The sequence below is a fragment of the Fistularia commersonii genome, chromosome 25 (genome assembly GCF_037954325.1).
Source record: "Fistularia commersonii isolate RoL2024-O1a breed Wild chromosome 25, RoL_Fcom_v1.0, whole genome shotgun sequence".
Lineage (NCBI taxonomy): Eukaryota > Metazoa > Chordata > Actinopteri > Syngnathiformes > Fistulariidae > Fistularia > Fistularia commersonii.
In genome coordinates this window covers 1,376,909-1,386,759 of record NC_141308.1, presented here as the reverse complement: position 1 = coordinate 1,386,759, position 9,851 = coordinate 1,376,909, and positions in this window count along the sequence as shown.

Here is a 9,851-nt window from a genome sequence, read left to right as displayed (position 1 = left end):
GTTTTAGATCCAAATTGTGTCTGTCCCGAGTGATCCTTGTATTTCTGACCAGAGTAGTGTTGTTCTTTAGTATGCAGAGTTACGCACCACCACTGAGCAGACCTGCCACTGTTTATCCTTAATCATAATAACACCAGCACTCTGATGTGTGGGTGGATGATTTACAGTATATGGTGCCAGAGTTGTTGTCAGTTCGGCACATGTTGATATACACACGGTGTATAAAAATGACTCACCATAGTCAAGGTATCATCTGTCTCATTTTCCGGTGTGCATGCATACCAGTGTGAGTGTGAGAATATGGGTCAGTAAACAAACACCTAATCTGGGATGTTGCATTTAAGTATTACTCACCATGTCACCTTCAAAAACTTCTTTATCATCTCAGAATTTGTCTTTCCGATTATCCCCAACCTGCCGACAAAGTTGTTAAAGAGTCAAGGGCAAAGCTGAATTCGTTTGTCATAGTTCAATATCTGGTTGCAGTGACATACGTATTCCAGTCGCGTGTGACATAAGGCTGAGTTACACGGCAAAACATACAGCATGCACAACCATACATCCCAATGTCATAAATAATGACTGATGGGACGAAGTCAAGATGGAGCACACGCACAATCATACATATATATATATACAGGTAGGTATATATGTATATACACAGGTATGTATATATATATATACAAGCTTTAATGTATAGAAACAATAGACCTTTTTGCACAAAAACACAGCATAGTCATAGTTAAAAGTTTTAGTTTCAGCAAGCAGTATATGCAACTAAATGAATCTCTACTACATCAAGATAGGATTTCTTTTCAACATTGGCATTTTTTTGTGCAAGGTTAATTATTTATTTCAACAGTCTGATATTGATGGTTTTGGCTTTAATGCTTTTTGGGGCTTCTCTTCAGGATGTAGAGTCTCCCTGTTACCATCTACGCTGTATATTTGGGCAATGACATAATTTACATCAACTTCAATTTATTATATTGATGGTCTCTTTAAAATGAGATGAGCTCTGGCCACTGTTCTTTCCAACGTTGTTGGTCAGATGTGGCTTTTGCAGTCCACTAATTTGACCGCCCCTGCAGGCTTGATTCAGGACAACTTTGCAAGTGGACATGGAGAAACATGAACAGATCAAATTCTTTCTATTTATGGATATTATTGCAGAAACCCTTTTCTACCATGGATTCATCAAGTCATTCCAAAATTATACCCCTTATCTCCCTTTTCTACACATAATGTCAGTAATTTCAACCCCTATACAGCGCCCACACCTCAGTTCATCTCTCTTTGACTCCCTGTCACAGTAAAAATAAATAATTCATGTCCAGGCTGCTTGCTGGTGGAGATAAATCATGTGAAAAGATCATGATACACGTGCTCATCCCAGAGCAACATGTCTCTCCCGTGGATAGCACAGGGGGGGTGGGGGGTCTGCTATGCTCCACAACATCTTAAGTGACCAATGCTACCCTATCCTGGCTGCATGATATAAAAGGTTTCGTGACAGGCACACATGAAGCTGGTGCAGCTTCAGTTTACACTCAGTTACCAGGTTTGGAGCCAAGACAAGAGATCATGCAAGAGCTTCTTACTCTACATCTTGTTTTCACTGTTTGTACACATGTATTACAGAATGACAAAGACAGGGCTTCACTTTTCATTACAACTGAAATGAGATTTCTCAACGATTTTAGTTAGATAATGAATTCTTAGAGTATAAAATCTCGGTAAGTCGTAATGGTTCCTCCTCCATCCTTGTTTTAGCACGGTGGGAAGATTCTGCTCAGCTCAGAAGGACATTCGCCAATGAGATAGCTTCTTTTTAATGTCAAACTGATATATGACCACATGCTGCCTCCAAAGATGTTTTTTTAACGATTTATTCATCAGCTACTCGTTTGATTTTTTTGTGCTGGCATCAACCATTTATCTGGATGACCCGACACTTTATATTTGCATAATGGTAGGTAATGGAGATATGCTGCAATTCTCCCAGTTGATCTTCTAAAGTTTGGCCACAGGATGTGGAAGTTTTTTGTAATGAAGGTGCTTTTGGATAAGCTATTTGTGTAGGTGAGTACAAATGTAAACTGTCTTTTGATATGATATTTGTCCATTTTTATTATTGCTTCTCTTCCAGATTAGCTGCAGCCTGATCCCCGGATGATTGTTTGTTTCTGTCACCTTTGCTCAGCCCTTCTTCAGGAAGAGTCTCTGTGCCCACGGCAATTATAACTGGTCAGTCAAACAGCATAGTTATGGAGACGGCTTTGAGAATTTTGTCAATGTAATGACGAAAGGTGAGGAGCTTAGCCCAGAAGATGCAATGCTCAATAATGAGCAACAGGAGAGCAACAAGTCCCTACAACCTACAACAACCACAACTCTGACAGACGATCAGTAAGACCTCTTTTCTAATATTGACTTGTGGAATAGTAACAATTTTTTCAGTGTCAGTGAAATTTTATGAAATATTTCATATAATGTTTTTTATACAATTTCAGTAGATAAACATTTCTGATTATGATATTTTGATATCAGACACTCCCCCCCCCCCCCCCCCCCCCCCAAAAAAGAAAATTTATTGTTTACGCCTGTCAGCATTCTTGATTATGGAAGGAATTTTATCATTTTTTAAAGAATGTTTCATATTTTTAAAAAGAATAGCCTCTGATAATCATTTTCAAATCGTGTGCGAAATGAAAATCAAAGCATTTGTGCAATTCCAACGTGAGTACTGGTGATTTAAGGCGGTTCACTGAAGAGACGAGCCAATCCCCTCGGATGGCCTTGCAAATTCAAAGCTATCGTCAGTTCACCACTTACAAATAACTCGTGGGATCTCTTAGTCAGTTATGTTTTCTCGATCGTAAAATTATCATATTATCAGAAACATCTGAAACCAACAGGCATCACAATCCGCAAACGTTTATGTGTTCAAAATGTGTATTTTAGTGAGCTGTCAACAAACATCTTTGTCAATATTTACACCCTGTTGGACTCTAATGTTATTCAAGTTATTTTTAATACACTTGATGAAATTTTAAATATTGCCTTGTTTGAAAACATTATCTTTGCTTGTGTTGTTATATTTGTTGTTTACTGTTTGATTTTCTGTTTTTTTTTCTCTTTTAAGATGCAGACTTTATGTGATATGAGCATGTAGGCGATTGAAATTTGTATTGCAACAGAAAAGAAATGCTTCTTTCGCATGATTTTAGGGCGAATTTATCTGCCTAATTGCAAAAAAAGTTAGATTGCTGATACAAGCGGCTGAAATGAAATTACTTTCCCCTTCCTTGAAGAGTTAACAGTGGTAACATAATGCACCGAATCGTACTCAAAAATGTGTCAATGTGCACTAGAAAGCAAAGATATTACATCGCTAAAGGAATTCAAGTCAGTTTTGTTCCCAAGTACACAAGAGGTCAGGGTGAATTTGTCACTTTTGCTTGACTGACAAAGTATTGATTGCAAAAAGTGTCAAATGAACCAGAGAAAAATACTTGAGTTTCTCATCCTGGAGAAATGAAGAGGAGTTTGAACAGTCTCAGGACCTGTTACTGTTTTCCAAATGAGCAAAGCAGCTGACTGCACACTACATAGATACAGGAAATGGCTCTACACTCTTGCTGCCTCCCTTCTGAACCGACTCTGACATACGGAAGGCCGACAACCTTAGTCACAGTCCACTGGTACTGCTGAAGCTCCCGTTGAAACACAGCTGCGACCTCTTTGCGCTACAGGGCCTCATTGCTATCTTTCAGGGAAATACGCAGTATTCTGAATCAAATTGAATGGTGATTATTATACAAAAATATCTCTCAAATTCGATCTTACACGATAAATACACTTGATTCCAGGCCATTGTGCAGTGACGTCAGGCCACATATTTTTGTTATTTTGATTGAGATCCTTAATGACAGAAAATACCCAGCCCATTCAGCAGTCACTCATCTCAGTAATTATAAACACATCTAGCGTCTGTCAGTCCTCTGTTGTTTTTTCTTCGAATGATTTAGAAACATTCATCAATTTCTCAATCTGTCTGGGAGTAAAGTTACAGACGAACCAAGATAGCTTTACCCCACAGGCTTATTAACATCTCTGCATGTTGGTCAGAGATTCACTTTTTCTTCGGGGTCTCTGCACCTGTCCCATGCCTGTTATAAATTCCAGACAAGAGCTGTTTTATGCACTGCACCTGTCAAACATACTGACATCCCGAATAGATACAAACACATGCGCAAACAAGAAATAGTTTACTCGGCAGGTTTTTTTGTTGAGGGGAATATGAGCTCAGCTTTGGATCTCACTCTCTGCGGCGCCTAAATGTGGGCGAGAAAAGGAGAGTCATGCAATGCAGACAGGCAAGAAGGCTGGTGACTGGAGGGGGACCACATTAATAAAGTAAAATCATTTATTTTTAATTCTCGACTGATGTGTAATTACAGCCTATTTTTAAGACTTGGTGAGGAAAGTGGTGTGTGATTATTCAGAAGGCTTTTTTGTTTCACTGTCTGCGGGTGTAACATGTTAATTTATTTAGCTTTTTTTTCTGTTAAGATTGTTTTGGACAAAACTTCCCACAGCGTTTATTTAGAACCTACGAGTGACACATGGATGTTGTTTGGATATGGAAATTAATTTTACTACACACGCTTGTGTTTTATAGTCGAGTCTTCAATGGTCAATGTTACAATCATATGAAAGACTATTGTTGAATTTTGTCTTCCCTTGATTTTAGACTAAAATGGAAAGAAATATATATTTTAGACTATAAACCTACAACTCTGACCGGCCAGAGGTGCATCGATGCTACCACAACCACACTACCTCACTATTTCACACGTGCCATGCTCTAACTCCGCTGTCTATTTTTATCCTTGTTGGCCTCAGCCCATTCGCATCCAGCTTATTTTTGTTTATTTTTGTCATTGCTATTGTCACTCTGTTTATTTTCTTGTCCTTGTTGTTGTCGTCTGGTTGTCTATTTTCACCCTTGCTATTTTGTTGTTTTTTTTCATTCTCTTGTCCATTCTTATCCTTGATGTTGTTGTTGTTGTTCTCTCTGCTGTCTATTTCTTTGTGGATGTCTTTTGCTATCTTCTAATTGTCTCATTATTAATTTTTTTATTTTTTTGCTGTGACAAAAAAAAGTGACAATAAAGTTTATCTTACCTTATTATTTAATGAAGAAGTGGTCTTGTCTAGTCATTCCCAAAATGAAATGTGTGCAAATTCACTATTGTTGGTCGCAATGAGGAAGAATCACCTTTTCTGTAGGTAGGTCACAACCGTGCCAGTGTGATGTAAATCTATTACCAGTAGTAACATGAGACACACAGATTACAGAGTATAAAGCAAATAAAGCAAATAAAGCTAACCAACTACTTAAGAGAGGGTAGTGTAAACTGCTTGGGTATTTTCATTTCAAGATGTGACTGGTGGGAAAGTCAGGCCCTCCACCATCTCCTTCCACGATTTTGCAAAGTAAGTGTAAAATCAGCAATTACCGCTTTTGGATGGGAAGGAAGAGATGTTACTGTTTGATCGGGAATAATCATCGTATATCACAACTTCCTGCTGTTACTACTCAAAGCTCCATTGAGCCATGTACTTGTCGTGTTGGAGTCTGTCATCAACGGGTAATGATTTTTAAATCATGTTGTACTATATTGCAATATGTGTCGAAGTTTAAAGATACACAGTGTCCGCCTGCCAGGTTTAAAGGGATAAACCTCTGGAAAAAGGAAACATATGAAGCATAAGTGCGATCAGAATGTTGCTGACTGTAACTTTGCGGGCACAATGCAATCATTGTTAAATGACTCCTCTGAGGAAGGAAGAGAACATAAACAGACATTTAGAAATCCTGAGAGTAGCAGGGTGATCGGATGGTGTTAATAATTACCTTTAAAGAAATAACAACATGTCATCCTCTGGGTAGTTTTGGGCAGGAGTTACCCATTTACCAGAAGGGTGGTAGTCCATGGTTAGGGACCTTATGAAATAGTTCTCTTTCCCTGATGTTTCAGGGACACTCCTCTCACTACACATTTTGCAATGATCTGTTTTTCTGTTTCAGAATCTACATGTATCCCCCTGACCATCTTTTCAATGTTAGATTTAACTTGAATATGCATTTTAGTGTTCTCCTTCTCTCAAAGAAAATGTGTGTCTTCTGCTCCAGTTGTGAACTTGCAAAACAATCAATATGCAATATTTGAAATAGTGATTTAAGAAAATGAATGTAAACATTTAAAATTTGAAACACTCTAACAAAATAAGGAAATGAATGACATTTGATTTAGGGGCGTGTGTTGCTCAGTTGTTAGGGCAAGCGTCCCTCCAATTGGCAGGTTGACAGTTAGATTGTCAGCAATGGTAAAGCTCTACATAAGTGGAAAACATTTCGGTCAGTCTTTGTGTTTTTAATTCATTCAATTGGCTCTGATTCAATAGCTGTGAGAGGCACACCTGTAGGGCTCGGCTTTTGCACCATGCCATGTCCTCCAACCCAAGTTCAGGGGATGAATGAATTAACGGGGAGGACATTATTTTGAAATTAATCATGATAGTTTTATAACACTGTTGAGAATATCTTTTATACAGATATAGACTAGACACAATGGCTTCACATTCAAGGGAAACTAATAATCATGATTGTAATCATGGCCCATGTGTATTTTAACGTAACTTTCCTTAAATTGTACTCATAATTGAAATTTCATGTTTACCTATTCTACACCAATACTAAAGTGAAAAGATCTAACAATTAGAAAAATAGTCATGCAAACGATCTATGTTTTAAATTCATTAATGATATTAGTTATCTATCAATCATGACATTCCTTGTGTTTTAGTCTGTGTCAGCTCTAAAATAAAAAAATGCCATCAATATTTTTTACATTTCCAGACAAGTTGCAATAGCTAAATACGTCATACATCATTTTATTTCGTACAAATCTTTTTTTTTTTCTTTTTTGAAAATTGATTATGGTATACAATTAGTACAGAATTCTATAAACAATTACATTCTAATTGTACTGACATTGTCATTGACATTTAAAAGCACTTGTTAGCGGTATGTCACCTTTATTTGATTTTATTTTCGCAATCTTTTGCTTTTCTTACATTCCTTATTTTATTCTTGGTTTATTTCATGTATATGCACACACACACACAAACACAAACACACTAAATGTATCACTATCAGACTCTGATGTCCTCAATCTCACCCACTTGCTAACCCACAACATCACATTGTTTCTGGGCAAACCCAATTGCAGAGTTTGGCTATTATCTGGTTTCCATAGTGATAAATGGATGCAATGCCCTGGAGGGTTTAAAAATCAGCCTGGCACCTATTCGGCCTGGCAGGATGGATGACAGGAGGGTGCTTATGTAAGCCTTAAGTGTCAGAGGGTTTCATGTTGTTGCGTGCGGTGGAGGCGGGGGGGTTGTCAAGCCAGCCATTCTGCAGCACTGGGACATCAGTATTTGGTGGGTTCAGCTGGTTGCGTGGAAGCATCATGCCTATGTGTTAACAGACGCTTTGGGTTTTCTGTCTACCGTACCATGTTTGTACAAGAACAAAGCAATGCAGCACAATGCATTCTCTGTCCATGATAGTTATAGTCCAACTTTAAAACATATGCACCGATCAACATAGCGTGATGAGTGACAGGTGAACTGGATAACATTATGCAACACATCGGTGAAACATCTGTCCCATCAGTGGATGGGATATAGAATGGTAAGCCGATGTGTTATTAACAGAAAAATACCAGTGGCAGTATCACTAAACCTACAGTACACTTGGGATTTTCCTGGTCTTTTGCATCATGTGGATGGCCTATTTTGTGTACGCTGCTTACCAGGGGAAGACACAGCATCAATATGTGCTACGGTAGGAGGCCTAGGAGGTAAAAAGTTTTGTGGTTTGGGCAGTGTGCTGCCTGCAAAGCTTGGCCCCTGACATTCACTTTGCTCTTACTTTGAAATATCTACACAACCTGTTGCAATTTCAGTGCACCCTTTTGAGTAGAATTATGTGCGCTGCAACTCTGCAAAAAGTGTTCAGCAATGGTTAGAGCACAACAACAATGGGTTGAGGGTGTCTTAATGGAATTTATGATCAGTGCGATTGTAGGACAAATAGAAATAAAGCATACATGGAAGCCCTGACTCCAAACTTACACTTCTGCTGTTCACATATTAGCACTAAATAATACAGCACACCTTCAACGTCCAGTTTCGACACGATGCATGTGTCCAAAATGTTTCAAAAACATATACTTCAAGCATTTCTAAATCTTTAAAAAAAAACAAACATATTTTTTATGCATCTTCTTTTTGTCTTTTTCAATGTCTTAGTTAGGGAGAAGAATTTACAACTGATCTTGAATGATCGGCAGTGGTAGAGACCTGAACAGAGGGATTTACCTTACAGTTACATAACCACCAAGCATGACACTGGCCTCATGCACCAGGGACACAGTTGTTATTTTCTCCTAAGTACAAAATCAGTGCCTCATTTGAAAGTTATAATCACCTGTGTGATCCAGGTGTCTAATGTTATGATTTAATATGGTGTTATGTGTGTGTTTACATGTGTGTGTGTGTGTGTGTGTGTGTGTGTGTGCATGTGTGTGTGTGTGCGTGCGTGCGTGCGTGCATGTGTGTGTATGTGTGCATGACAGTACAACCAGGTTTTTTCCCTCCATCCCGCTGCTAATTGTCCTCCATGCTCTGTTGCCCAAGGGCAACACGACACTAATATACAGCATCCTTGATACATTTTTTTCTGTCTTTCCCTCAATCATTTTCCTCCTCACCAATTTTCCCCCTCTGCACCGATCAGCCTGAAGGCTTTGGTTTGTGTTGATGTTAGATGAAGTTAAAAGGACTCCTGCATGCTTTAACTGAACGTGGCTGGGATCACTTTGCCTATCAACGACCTATAAGACAGCCGTGAAGTGGATGGTTTGAAGAGAAACATTTTGTACGACTGCACCATTATTTCTTAATGTTGCTGTGACAATCTTTGTGCAGTAGAAATCATATATATATATACTTATTTGTATTATTTCTTGAAAGCCATTAATTTTATTCAAAAATATATAGTTCAATGGTGGCCCACAATCCGTAACTTACTATATATTTTACCACTGAAGCGATTAGTTTTCATTTTGGACTGTAACGAGAAAATATATATATATATATTGAATTAAAAAACTAAGCATAATGTTATATAACGCATATTTGAGAGTTTAAATTTTGCTTCATACATTTAACAGTAACTAAGGCATTGATTTACACAAGCGTAGTTTGGAGTAAGTTTACATAACCTATATTCTGTTGATGCAGGATTTTTCCCACAACTTAAATGTTACTTTCTTTTTACTTACTTACTTAATTTTAATCATCCAGTTTGTTTGGCCATAAACTCTAAAATGCAAGCAAATAGAATATTTTCAAAGTGTCTGTTGCCCTTTATGATTCTGTTTGATAGATGCTACTATGTTCTACAGTCTAAGCAACCACATTATTTTGTAACTTATTAAAAATATTTGAATCAAGCCAAAGCTACCAAAATGAAAGAGTGAGATAATCATAGGAATTCAGTGTGCCATCTAAGTGTTGTGGACTGGAGAAGGCACTGTGTCCACTTTCAGCAGTGGTGTATATCTGCCTATTTCCCCCAGGGCAGCATAATGGCATAATATACTGTATGGCAGACTTACGTAACTAGAGGAGGAATATTAATGGATGTCCACTCTAGATGGGCAAAAATGGGATCAGATGAAAGCTCTGCTGCCACCACAGACACTCAGTTT